The 13,228-nt window shown below is 38.7% G+C and overlaps 1 pseudogene; it reads left to right on the top strand.

Annotated features, from left to right (window-relative positions):
* The first annotated feature begins 9,036 nt into the window (after positions 1–9,036).
* On the top strand, positions 9,037–9,977 carry LOC111158842 (annotated as a pseudogene).
* The last annotated feature ends 3,251 nt before the right edge of the window (positions 9,978–13,228 follow it).

Genomic DNA, 13,228 nt, shown 5'->3' with positions numbered 1-13,228 from the left:
TCTGGCAAAGGACTAGTGGCTCAACGCAAATTTTGCTTACACCGCAGCCTTGCTCCAAAGTTCCCCGGGGCCTGCCTGGGTCCCACTAACCCCACAGAGAGCAAGCACAGCCCACAACAGGCAGAATCAGTGTGGACTGAGGTAGGAAAGACATTAGGGGTCAGAGCTGACAGCCAAGAAAGAACTCTTGAGATGTCTTTGGTGCAAAAAGGTGGTTTTATTAAAAATCATGGGGACAGGACTTGTGGGCAGAAAGAGTTACACTGGGGTCATGAGGAGTGGCCCATTATATACTTTCAACTGGGGAGGGGGGTAGGGATAGTGTAAGTCTCCAAGGAATTCTGGAAGCAAGGTTTCCAGAACCTTGAGATGGCTAGCTATTGTTGGGTAAATGTTGTTTATTACCATCTAATAAAACCTTAGTCATGAGACCCTTAAGATGTGTAATGGTTAGGCCATATGCTTGGGGGATTGCCAAAACATATCTTGGGGGGTTTAGAGATAAAGGAAGTTTCCAAAACAATTTTTATGTGTTAAAGTAGGCTTACATGATCCTGGTGGTGGTGGGGGGGCCAGGGGGGTGTCCAGATTGCCTTTTGCCCTTAGCAAAATGTCAACATCAAGGCAGTTGAGTCCCTAGAGGACTGTCATTCTGCCTGTTTCAAGGACTTGTCAATGGGCTGTAGGTAGTAAGGGAATTTAATAATTTCTCTTCTGCCTTTATTTCCCACATCATGGACGACTGCCCTGAAAGGAAAGTAACTCAGAGGCAACAGCAGGGCACTAGCAACACACATAGGATCCTCTCCTTGAAGTGTGACAAAGGACATTTTCAAGTTCTAATATTTGTGGACCCTGCTCCTGGGCTCCCAGGGAAGATACACTTTTATCAAGGTCACAGTGATGTCACCACACTTCAAAGCACAAAAGTCCTTTCTGTCCTGAGCTCATGTTGTACATCTGTTTCATTAGCACATAACCTAAAAGAAACATTTCAGACTCAAGATAGGAGTAAAAATCCCCTGGAGTTCTGTTCCCATATTCCCAAGCCTGCAAACTTGCACATACTAAAAACGTAAGATAAAGTCTGTAATTTTCTGAAATATCCTTCCTGGTGATGACTTGTAACTCTTGATGTAATAAAAGCATATGATCCCGTATTAAACATTCCTTCTCCAGAGCACTCCCTTCTTTATGAAGATTGTGTATCCTGGGCTGCTGTGCTTGCTTGGACTTGAATAAAACTCTCGTCTTTTTTTGTAGAAATTGTAAAAGGTTTGTTCATTTTGCATCGACGGTTATCGGCACGGTTGTCAGGGCATCAGAGCAACTTGCCTGAAAATGTTCGGAGCTCACCTGGAACTTGGTACCAGCACGGACCCCTCATGAGCCTCTGATTTCTCAGCACTTCACAGATGTATCAGGTGAGTTCTCCTGATAACTGGACCTCCTCAATTTGAGTTGATGGTCGTAACTTTTTGTGAGCTGTTAAAGATTACTGGTGATGTTCTCCAGGTGGGAATAACCTAGAGCAGGGGAGTGAATGGGTTGGTTATTTTAATTGAGCATTATTCTAATTGATGTTATTGATATAAGGCTTGAATAAATTTTCTGGCTAGAAACTGGAACAACTGAGTCACTCAACTCCAAAGAGAAGGAGCTCCCGCTCCTTCTGTCCAAATGGTGCTTTGTGGTGACTGAAAGCCTAGCAGAAGTGTCAAAGGATATTCCTCAAGATGTATACCGGTCCCATAGGAATTTCCCATCTCATAAGATAATTAATGATTGACTCCTCAGGGAACACACACATAGGGCTTGATCATCCAGTGCTCTGAGCGCCCCCAGTGGTCATAGACCCCACTTAAGAGAGCGTACTTACTGATTAGAAGCGACAATCACAAGCAGCATTCTCTTGACCTACCACACTTAATAACCTTAGATCTTGTTCAAGCCTTATTCTAAAAACAAAAGTGAAAGTAAAAGAAATGGGGAATTGTGCTTCAAAAGAAGGGGAAGCCAACAACCATCCCCAGGAACCTCCAGGAGACCACATGTATAGTACATATAAACCTATGCGTGCAAGTGCTTACTGAAATGGGAACATTTAAGAATAACCTGAGTCTTGGATGGCCCAAAGGGGGTTCTTTTGACATGTCTGAATTAGTTTCTTGTAGCCACAATTAGAGAAAGCCAGCTCTAAGACTAAGTAACCAGAAACTAGGAAGCCATTTGGGTCAGTCAATGAAGCCCCTGGTTTTGGGGGATGAAGTACTGAGACACCTAGGAGATGGACTTAGTATAAGTCATGCCGTTTTTATAAAAAGTGGGCATTTCGTAACATAGTCATGTTACTATACCCGTGTTATTGCAACCTTAACAAAAAACCTCAAAATACTCCAGATATAACAATTTCAGGAAATGCACCCTTACCCTAAATATCTGCTTAACCCAGCATTTTTGCTTCTGTACTGTGCTTGGCAATTTTTAAAACTGGCAACAGGATGTGGTTTATGCCTTTATAAGTCTACCCCTGAACTCATTCAGAGCTGTGAGATTTTGGAGTGCAATGCTCTCTCACAGCCACCGGCTTCTTAATAAAGACTCCTGAATTTGGCCTAGTTTTTTTTTTTTTTTTTTCATTTTATTTATTTATTTGACAGACAGAGATCACAATTAGGGAGAGAGGAAGGCAGAGAGAGAGGGAAGAAGCAGGCTCCCTGCTGACCAGAAAGCCCAATGTGGGGCTCTATCCCAGTAGCCTGAGATCGTGACCTGAGCTGAAGGCAGAGCCATCCAGGTGCCCCTGAATTTGGCCTACTAAATGTGGTGTCCATCTGCATAACTCGCTGCTCTAGATATAATAGTACTCTGGCTTCCCTGGGTTTGTCTGTTGCTGCAGATTTTGGGGTCTTTGCAGAAAACTGGTTGTGTTCTAATTGGAAATGGGAAAAAACTAATAAATGGATCTAGAAATTATAATGCTGTCTTACTATTAGACCTGTTTTAATAAAAGGGGAATATTTAGAAATTTGGTCTTTAATGTCCTCTCTGCAAATATTAATGAAACACAGATTGAATTTAGTTTGCATCCTGCTTCTGTATACGTGTCCATAAGTATTACAAACGTGAGGTTTTTTTTTTTTTCTACCTACGGTTGGGTATTGCTAAAATACCTATTTGTAAAAGAGCTTTATTTAATTGGTTTAAAGGCAAGGGTTTGTAAAAATTGAGCATTCTAAAACTCAAAAGGATAAAAACAACCCACATGTTTTTCAAGTTCACATGATCTGGGAAAAAATTCCCAACATTCAGACTTCAGTATTATTCCATAATAAAGTTGTATCCCGGGAAGGGACCTGCTTGATCATTCAAAGAGATAAAGACAAACAAAATGTAAGACACGTGATCCGTTTCCCAACAGTGACAATAATGAGGAAGAGGAGGAGGAAAGTAGGCAGACACTAGAAATCCTAAATCCACACTCCAAGGCAAGCACCAGAACTGAAGCCCAACCTACTATCTCCTCCTCTACCTCTTCTAGGGGGCTGAATGGCAAGCAAGAGGAGATGGAGATTTAAAAAAAAAGTCCAAAACTTTAAATCTACCTCTGGCTTTGCTGGTGGCACCCTGCTGCCTGGGCCTCTGCCTCTTACTGTTCCTATCCCACACCCCCTGGGCTGTTTGCACAGTTCCTCCTCAGTGCCTCTAGTGCCATCAGCTACTGTTCCTCCTACCCTCGCTATCAAGAAACAAAAAGCACCCCAAGCTATTGGACCACCTCCTCATGAGGCTTGAATTCAGGCACCTCTCAAATCAACATGCGAGAGCCCAAGGGCTCCCCTGGATTTAAGCCACTCCACTCATTTCAGATTTCGCCACTGGAGCCCCAAATAAAATTGACTGGTAGGGAACAAACTATTGGACTTTTTAGTGGAGACAGGTGTAACATATTCAATATTAAAGCTAATTTAACATGTCTTCATATATTCAACATCAAATATAATAGAGACAACCAACTTCTATTCTACTTGAATTGATTAGCTAAGGTCATGTTATCTCTGTTGCAATTGGCATCAGAGGGGACTTAAAATCATGGTTAGTTTGTCCGTTTCATGAAGTTTTCATGGGTAACTGTTAAAAATAAGTAGGTCAAATAATAAAAAGATTTACAGATAAACTTTTAAATAACTTCCACAAATCATTAATAACATAAGACTTTGAAGCTTTTATAAGTTAAATCAGAAATTAGGTTAAATTCACTGGGTATCTAAGACTTTCCCAATGAGATCTAAAACATTAATTACTGCATATAGGTTTGTCTGCTTTTAGCTTCTTGTTGCTGAAACTAAAAATGTATGAATCAGTTGGTATACATGCTCTGTGCATTACTGAAAGATTGTACCATGAAAAAAAGACATTTGTAGAAATCATGAAACATACTCATAAATTTGCCATTCTAAAAAAAAAATCTGGTGTAATAATTCACAATTTGTTACTAATTAGTTTTCACAGGAAATGGTGTTTCTAAGAATTAAAATTCTGATAAATGTGATTGGGACTGCTGGAAAATGTTTTTTTAAAAAAAGCAACTCTGTGTGTAGGGAAGTAAGAGCTATGTAAGAAAGGTGTAAGGAATGAAAATACATTTCTTTTGATGGAAAAAAAACAATTTTGTCCTGACATAAGACTGGTTATTTAGAGAGGGAAAATTTAGGACAGAATTTGAATTTTTTTAAAAATTGTAAAACATATGTGTGGTCAGAACTAAGATTGGAATAAATGAGTTTCAAAAATATACTGATATAAAATTAAAATTTTGCTTTTATCTCTGTTAAGAAAATAAAAACGCCAGGCTCGCTGCTCAGCAGGAAGCCTGCTTCTCCCTCTCCCACTCCGCCTGCTTCTCTTCCTGCTCTCACTAGGTCTCTCTCTGTCAAATAAATGAATAAAATCTTAAAAGAAAAGAAAAAGACTAGGATTTCTTGGATTATTGGTTTGCTCTTGATAAGAAATTATAAACAAGGTTTTCCCCTCATTTGCCCAGAAAAACAAGGGTTTCTCTATTTGTTTTTAACAGGTCTTTGATTACTTAAAAGAACTAAATCCTTCAATATTAAAGGAGCTAAGTTTTGCTAACAACTATAAAACCTTCTGTAAAATTTCTCACAGCCACTACGGTTAAACAGTAATAATATATAAAGTTTTATAATAACCTAAGATCATATATAGGCATGTGCTTTAAAACACTCTAAGGGTTTTTTTTTCTCTCTTTTTATTTTCTGAAGTAATTTATATATGATAGGGACTTTTAAATTTTTGTTAATTTTTTAAAATCATTTTTTAAATTTATTTTCAGCATAACAATATTCATTGTTTTTGTACCACACCCAGTGCTCCATGCAATCCGTGCCCTCTCTAATACCCATCACTTGGTTCCCCCAACCTCCCACCCCCCCACCTCTTCAAACCTTCAGATTGTTTTTCAGAGTCCATAGTCTCTCATTGTTCACCTCCCCTTCCAATTTCCCCCAACTCCCTTCTCCTAACTCCCCATGTCCTCCATGCTATTTGTTATGCTCCACAAATAAGTGAAGCCATATGATAATTGACTCTCTCTGCTTGACTTATTTCACTCAGCATAACGCTAAGGGTTTTTTAAAACAAACTTCTCCCAGAAATTCAAATCCTAAATGAAGTATTTTTGTCTAATTAGGCTTATTTATTTTGTATGTTAACTCACATGGAATGCATTGTTATTGGGAATGAGATATAATTTTTAAAATTATACTTTGCAATAATTTTTACTGAAGAGTAAGATGTGTATTGAGTTTTTTTTTAATTTTATTTATTTATTTGACAGAGGGAGATACAGCGAGAGAGGGAACACAAGGAGAGAGAGTAGGGGAGGGAACATCAGGCTTCCCACTGAGCAAGGAGTCTGATGTGGGGCTCCATCCCAGGGCCCCAGGATCATGATCTGAGTGGAAAGCAGATGCTTAATGACTGAGCCACCCAGGCACCCCCTGTATTCAGTTTTTAATATTGATTTATGTCAAACAAACCCTGAAACTTCTTAGTTCATCTAGAGTCTTGTGGATTTATCTTGCAGATAATCATATTTTCTGTGAAGTCTATCCATTTTGTTCCTTCCTTCTATTTCTTCATACCAAAATGTGTTCTACTGCTCTTTGCACAAACAAGACAATGCTTCCAGCATTTCATACAAAAGTCTCAAATTAAATTTTCTTCATATGGCTCTGTGGCCACATCTCTTATACAAGGGACAATAATTCTCCAGAACCCAGATTTTGGGCCCCACAGCTGGCTGAATCCCCATGGAGTCACCACTGCATCATCTCAGGCTTACAACTCCTGCTCTTCCTTTTGTGTCTCATGCCTATATGCTGCCATTTCTTTCTCTTGGGTTTATATATGACATTTTAAAGACTTTTATAATTTATCTAGAATTTCTAGGTGTTTTAATTGGAATGGCACCTGCTGACATCAGCTAAACCTACCATTATGCCAAGAATTCAAACTCAAAAAATGACAATTCCTTTCCATATAAGCTAACCATAGTCTCTGAGCCCTCCAGTTTTACAGAATCCTCTTAACTTTGAGATACTATGTTTTCATGCAAACATATGGAAAACCATTTCAAGAGACAAAACCAAACTTATTTAGGTGCAGAGCTGGAAAAAGCACATCATATTGGAGGGAATGCTAATTTTAACTGCATTCCCAGTGCCTAGCATACAATTCCCATGTACACTATAGGAGACACTGAGAAATGATAAATGAATTAATTATAGGTTGAATAAAATTATAGGTTGTTTTTATTGAGTAAAATCTCTTTAGAAAAATTGGTGAATTACTTAGAATATCCTGGACTAAGGTAGTAAATACTGCAAAAAACAATGTTGTAATGGTTTTAAAAGAATAAAGTTTGTTTCTCTCCTATATACCCAGTGCCAGTGTGTCTTCTTGGTGGATGGCAGCTCTCCTACATGTTGAGAACACGGGACACAGATTCATTCCACTATGTGACTCCACCATCCCATTTAATTTCCTGTTCACCTGCATCCAGCTGACAATAGGGTAAAGAGAGTGTGGAGGAAGACCAGAAGTGGAACACATGAGTGGATTTCCTAGAACTCTGTCATATGTTCACACCTCAATGTGAGGGAATTTGGGAAATGTAGTCAAGCTGAGTGTCCAGGAAGAAGAAAACATATATTTGGGTGAGCAGCTTAGTAGGCTCTACTACCATTGTATGCCTTAAGATGGATCAAAAGAAAAGAAAAATCAGTAGTCAAGCAGTTAAGAGAGCATTATAAAATTTCATGCAAAAAATGATGGTGGTCAAGCTAAAGCACTGACACAATAAGTAGAAAAGTACTGTATAAATTATTTTAAATTGAAGAATCAATAGGGTCTAATGTAGGGGTGAAGGATAACCTTATAAAAGTCATGATGCCAAGTAGAATTCTGTATATGGGAAACCCATGAAATAAATCTTCACATAATTCAGGAACTATAAAATGCAAACTTATTGGTACACAAAATGAACAATATTCCACAATAATCTCACTAGAAGAGATAAAAATAAACAAGATAGGTTCTTCTGCTAAAAGAGCTTGCAATCTACTTAGATTGAATGTTCAGAATACAGGCTTGGCTCACACAGATTGACAGGATGAGTGAAAATGGAATTATGTGAAATCAAGCCTACAAATACAGAACTGAGATTCCCTTAAGCAGTAGTTGAAGCCATGATAGAGGTGGATGAGTTACCAAAGGAAATAACTAAAAAAGGTAAGAGAAGGTTGAAGAGAAAAAAACGCTTTGATTATATATGTTTTTTAAAAATTATTATGTTGTGTTAGTCACCATATAGTATGTCTTTAGTTTTTGATGTAGTGTTCCAAGGTTCATTGTTTACATGTAACACCCAGTGCTCCATGCAAAACATGCCCTCCTTAATACCCATCACTGGGCCAACCTATCCCTCTACACCCCTCCCCTCTAAAACACTGTTTGTTTCTTGGAGTCCACAGTCTCTCATGGTTCGTCTCCCCCTCTGATTTCCTCCCCTTCACTTTTCCTTCCTTCTCCTAATGTCCTCCATGCTATTCCTTATGTTCCACAAGTAAGTGAAACCATATGACAATTGACTTTTTCTTCTTGACTTATTTCACTGAGCAAAGGGTTTGGAATAGAGATGAAACCTATCAAAGGTGAATGTTTACTTTAAAAATGAACATGAGCAAGTTAAATTCACTTATCTCCTTTTATTATAACCTAACCCCAGTAGTCTTGTGATTTACAATCTTCTCAAGCCAGAGCAGACACTTGTTACCTCCTGGGTCTGGGCTCATTCTCACTCTCATAAGTGGAAAAATTTCTAACTGTCCCAGATGCTCTTTACTGGCCATCCTTTGCATTGGATAGTTTTTTCAAAGACATCAAATTACTGTCCTTTCCCTTTTATGTGTAATAAAATTATTAAAATTTAATTATATTTTTAATTATATTAATACATTAATAATTAAAATTTTATATATTTATATATAAATATATATAAATAAAATTATGTGTAGTTTTGGCTTCCTGATTTTGTTGTAAGGTCTTTCAAAGCAGAGACTATGTCATACATAACTAAATGGATGCATAAAATATGTTTTCACATATTCGTGATTTCCACAAAGCCTAACACAATTCCTAACCCACAGAATATGAATTATCTGTTAAATTATTAAACCTTAGTTGTATGGATGATGATGTAGGCTTGGGTGGATGAGAACCTCTGACTCAAGCTTACTCACTTTATAGACATGAGTGTCCAGGGCTAATTGTTAATTAGGCCCACTGACCACAGGGATTTACCCCTGCCACATATTGGCTATCTAGGAACTCAGTAAGTCCAGATAGATACACCACAACCATGGCAACCAAATGTGGTGGTTAGGAAGATCATTATACACAGTAACTTTATTAATAATTCTGGATTCCTCTCCTCTTTCTGCTGAAGGATCCATGAGAGGAGACAACCAGTCTTTTACTCTTGGTTTCATTCTCCTGGGAGTCAGTGGTCAACAGCAATGGGAAGACTTCTTCGTCCTCTTCCTTCCTCTTCCTGTTCATTTACCCCATCACACTGATTGGAAATCTGCTCATCATCTTGGCCATTTGCTCTGATACTTGCCTTCACAACCCCATGTACTTTTTCCTTGCCAATCTCTCCTTTGTTGACATCTTCTTCTCCTCTGTAACCATCCCTAAGATGCTAGCCAACCATGTCTTGGGCAGCAAAGCCATCTCCTTTAGGGGATGCGTAACACAGATGTGTTTCATGTTAGCCTTGGGTAACACAGATAGCTATATCCTGGCTGCAATGGCATGTGATCGTGCTGTGGCCATCAGCCGCCCACTTTATTACACAACAATTATGAGCCCACGGACTTGTTTTCTCCTAGTTGTTGGGTCTTGGGTGGTTGGAAATGCCAATGTCCTCCCCCACACTCTGTTCACAGCTGGTCTGTCTTTCTGTGGCAACAACGAAGTGGCCGGCCAACTTCTACTGTGACATTGCCTCTTTACTCAAGCTATCTTGCTCTGACATCCATTTTAATGTGAAGATGATGTACCTAGGGGTTGGTGTTTTCTCTGTGCCATTACTATACACCATCATCTCCTATATTCATGTCTTTTCCACAGTCTTATAGGTTCCATCCACCAAGGGTGTGCTCAAAGCCTTCTCTACCTGTGGTTCTCACCTCACAGTTGTCTCTCTGTATTATGGGACAGTCATGGGGATGTATTTCCGCCCTCTGTCTAGTTACAGCCTAAAGGATGCAGTGATAACTGTGATGTATATTGCAGTGACCCTAATGTTAAATCCTTTCATTTATAGTCTGAGAAACCAAGACATGAAGGCAACCCTGGGGAAACTCTTCAGCAAAAAACTCTCCTTATAACCAATGTGAGGTCTTACCGGAGAGTCAATTAGTCACCAATTAGGATGCATTTGAAAATCCAGTCCCAATGTCCTCCCCTTCCAAGGATCCACATTTGTGCTTTCCAGCCACTGAATTTCTCTTCTTGGAAATCTTGTAACAGTTTCATGAGACTTCCTATTGAGATTGTTGATATGTACATGTTATTATTCTTTTTACAGCAAAGAATTATTGGGATCATGTTCCAGCTACGCTACTGACTAGCACTTTGCTTCCATACCTAAATAATAAAAACAAGAATGTCTTCCTGTCTGTCTTAGGGTGTGAGGGTCACAATATTTCATGCTTTGAAAGCTGTAAGTCCCTATTCAAGTGTCAATTTTCTTGCACTACTACATTTCATCATTCCTACTTTGCTTGCAAACTTTGAGAGCAAGACCGGTCTTAACACATCACTCTATTCCCCCCAAAGCTGGTCTTTAAAGTGCAACCAATAACTATGTGTGGAAGTGGAATGAAGAAATGCAATTGAAAAAAATGTAATCTGATAATAATCAGACATAATCAGCTTTGACATTAATTCCCATCCATCACATACCTGGTATCTCAGAAAGTTACTTTTTTTGAAAAAGAGACTGATTTATGAGTGTGTGTGTGTGTGTGTGTGTGAGAGAGAGAGAGAGATGTTTGGGGAGAGGCAGAAGAAAGGGAGAGAGAGAATCCCAGGCAGACTCTGTACTGAGTGTATGATCTCACAACCCTGAGATCATGACCTGAACTGAAACCAAGAGTCAGACACTTAACCTACTGCCACCCAGGTTCCCCTCAAAAAGTTACTTTCAGTCCACTTAAGAAAGAAAAATCATACCCATTATTTTTATTATTTTTAATTTTTTGAGTAGAGTTGATACACAAAGTTACATAGTTTCAAGTGTGCAACACAGTGACTTGACAGGTTTATACAGAATGCTATGATCACCACAAGAGTGCTACCCTCTGTTGCCATACAATGCTAGTACAATATCATTGACTATATTCTTCATGCTGTACATTTTATTCCTGTGACTTATTCACTTACAACTAGAAGCTACTTCTGCTTCTTCTTCTTCTTCTTCTCCTTCTTCTTCTTCTTCTTTTTAAGATTTCATTTATTTATTTGACAGAGATCACAAGTAGGTAAAGAGGCAGGCGGGGGGTGGGGGAGGGGGTAAGCAGGCTCCCCACTGAGCAGAGATCCAGATGCAGGGCTCAATCCCAGGATTCTCAGATCATGACCTGAGCCAAAGGTAGAGTCTCAACCCACTGAGCAACCCAGGTGCCCTCATAACTAGAGCTTCTATTTCCTACTCAACTTCATCCATTCTGCCCATCCTATTGATATACAAATGGATATGGAGCATGTAATACACACACACACACACACACACACACACAATATTAGACAGTCATAAAAAAGAATGAGATCATGCCATTTGCAAAATCATGGCTGGACCTAAAGGGTATTATGCTAAGTGAAATAAGTTAGATTAAGAAAGACAAAAACCATAAGATTTCACTCATTTGTAAAATCTTTTAAAAAATGAATAAAAAACATGGGGCGCCTGGGTGGCTCAGTGGGTTAAGCCGCTGCCTTCGGCTCAGGTCATGATCTCGGAGTCCTGGGATCGAGCTCCGCATCGGGCTCTCTGCTCTCTAGGGGAGCCTGCTTCCTCCTCTCTCTCTGCCTGCCTCTCTGCCTGCTTGTGATCTCTCTGTCAAATAAATAAATAAAATCTTTAGAAAAAAAAAAAATGAATAAAAAACATATACATTATTTTTCCAATAAAAATTATTTAAAACAAAGATTTAGATGCATGGATGTATTCTGAAAGTGACCAGAGGAAAGAAAAATGAATGCTGGTGTAACCCCAAAGTTATTATACAAGGGAAGAAGTTACTTCCACCAGAACTGAAGAATCTAAATGGAAATGGTAGTGCTACCAGAACCTGGGAGTTCAGAAGAGGGATGATCACATATCTGATGCTCAGGTCTTTGAAAGGACCTGCCAAACTGCTGCCACTTGGTCCCCACCTGCTGAAGTGACACCAACTTTCATTCCTGGGAGATCTGAGCCCTCAATAATACTTCCTTTCTTGGGAGTGGAGGGGGTTGTTGATGTAGTTTCTATTCTATTTCTATTCATGGAAATACTAATACATCCCAGACAAGGCCATATGCATGGTCCTCCTGGCACCCCATTATGTAGTATCAAAACAATGTCCTTCTCATTGGGATCAATCACTTCAGGAAGTGGAGAAATCCTTTACTTTATGGAGGGCCCATAGGGTATTGCTACAATTTGGTTAACCTTTCCATAATAATAGAAACTGAAAATACATAAATCCCAAAATATTATTATTGATAACATCTTCATACGGTTGTAAATGACTAAAGAACCAAAAATACACTTTGTGACAATAGACACAGATGTAATAAAAATGCATTTAAAACAAAAGTATGAGAACAATGAGTATAGGATTCAGAATGAGAGTGTATTCAAGAGGAAAGACTCAAGGGAAGGGAAGGGGGTAGCAACTGATAGACATTATTACTAAAGTCCAATTTTCATGTTGGGTGGCAGATCAATGTGTGTTTACAATATTTTCTTAATAAATTAATAAGTAGATGATGCAGGATAGATGTAGATATGTGAAGAAGAACAAGAATGAGAAGGAGAAGGAGAAGGGGATGAAATCTGCATCAAGCAATGATGGGAGTTTCTTCTTAATCAAGGATTAGAGAGAGAGAATAGTAAGGGAGATTAACTGGGCATCTCAAAGCAGTCTAGGAAGAGACAAATGGAGAGACAGTGAAGATACAGATGAAGAATCTAGATGCAAAAGTAATGAGGAAATAGAGAAAATACAAAATTTTTATGAAGTTGAAGAAGAGAATAATTCTTTTGTAATTATTCCTACTTGAGGAAGATTTTAGAGGGTCCTGTGGGACACGCTTGTGGAAGTATTTAATACTTTGACAGAGCATGAATTGTGCTCTGTATGTTAACAATGTACATTGTACATTGTACAATAAGTTATACAATGAAGATATGAAACAGTGCAGCAAAAATTAACAGGGCATGAATTGTGCACAACTTCCTGAAGTGATGCACAACTGCAAGAGTGCAGTTGATACAAGGAAAGTTTGGAAATAGATGAAGTCATCTAAGAGATTCTTGTAGAATGTCTAAATTTTTACAAAGGGCTCCATGCTGGAGAATAAGGAAGTGGAA

This window comes from Enhydra lutris, unplaced genomic scaffold, assembly GCF_002288905.1.
Source record: "Enhydra lutris kenyoni isolate GAN:26980312 unplaced genomic scaffold, ASM228890v2 scaffoldscaffold63, whole genome shotgun sequence".
Classification (NCBI taxonomy): Eukaryota; Metazoa; Chordata; class Mammalia; order Carnivora; family Mustelidae; genus Enhydra; species Enhydra lutris.
The sequence above is the reverse complement of the archived record's forward strand: the minus strand, read 5'-3'. Positions and strand labels throughout refer to the sequence as shown.